This window comes from Helobdella robusta, assembly GCF_000326865.2.
Source record: "Helobdella robusta unplaced genomic scaffold HELROscaffold_242, whole genome shotgun sequence".
NCBI lineage: Eukaryota > Metazoa > Annelida > Clitellata > Rhynchobdellida > Glossiphoniidae > Helobdella > Helobdella robusta.
In genome coordinates this window covers 5025-6460 of record NW_008704270.1, presented here as the reverse complement: position 1 = coordinate 6460, position 1436 = coordinate 5025, and positions in this window count along the sequence as shown.

Below are 1436 nucleotides of genomic sequence, written 5' to 3'. Positions count from 1 at the left end.
ACATCGTTTGCGGGCATCACATCGAACCGTCTACACAGCAGTCCATTTTTCATTTCCAAACGCTCCCATTGATGCCAGAGTGTTTTGAACATTTCGCTTTCACCAGAAACATCATCCCACGACGGCTTCTGAGCGTTCACAGAAATCTTCTTCATTAGTGGCCCTATGATGTTGTCTTTTTTTTGAGCTTCTTTCAGATCCGTAACGCATTCCACAACTTTCACTTGTTTAACGACTTGGCTATTGTCATTGCAACACGTCTTCTTACATGGCTTTCTTGACAACGCGTCGGCGTTTCCATGTCTAGTCCCCGCTCTGTGTAGAATGTCGAAATTGAATTCCTCCAGCTGTTCCAACCACCTGGCTTGTTGTCCGATTGGATCAGGGGTGTTTCGCAACCAGGTTAGTGGTGCATGATCTGTACTGATTGTGAAATGTCTACCTAGTAAATATTGCTCAAAAAATTTAAGAAAATACACCACAGCCAATAGCTCTTTTCTAGTCGTGCAATAGTTTTCCTCAGCTCGGCTTAGAGTCCGGCTGGCGTAAGCGATGACTCTCTCCTTGTCTTCTTGAACTTGCGACAGAACAGCTCCGATGGCTCGATGCGAAGAGTCAGTGTCCAGAAAGAAAGGATCGTATTCGTTTGGCTTGGCTAGTTTTGGCGTTGTCGTCAGAACACATTTCAATCTTTCGAACGCCTCTTGTTGCCTTGGTCCCCACCGGAATTTTTGACTTCCCCTGAGCAGTTCATTCAATGGCTTGGCTATTTCTGAGAACCTTTGTACAAACCTGCGATAGTAGCCGGCTAAACCTAAAAATCCTCGAACTTCTGTCAGCGTCGTAGGAGTTGGCCAGTCACGAACGGCTTCTGTTTTCTTGTCATCTGTCGCGATACCTTCGCCTGACATTACATGGCCCAGAAAGGCCACTGAAGATCTTAAAAATTCACATTTCTTCATCTTCAATTTCAATCCGGCTTTTTTCAATCGCAGAAAAACTTGTTTCAACCTAAAAAAAAAAATGTTCCTGTAAATTTTTCGAATAAATTGTAATGTCATCGATATAAGCCAGACACGTATTAGGGCATAAGTCTGACAAGACTAAATCCATCAACCGCTGAAACGTGGCCCCAGCGTTGCACAGACCAAAAGGCATTCTTTTGAATCGAAACATGCCCTTGTTGCATACGAACGCCGTCTTGTCTCTGTCCTTAAGATGTATCTCGATCTGGTGATAGGAAGATTTGAGATCCAGCGTTGAAAACCATTGTGCCCCTGACATGGCGTCTAAACAAACGTCGATCCTTGGCAGAGGATAGGCGTCCTTCACCGTCAAAGAATTCAGCCTTCTATAGTCGATGCAACAACGATATGAACCGTCCTTCTTCACCAGTACTATATTTGAAGACCACGGCCCATGTGCGGGTCAATCAC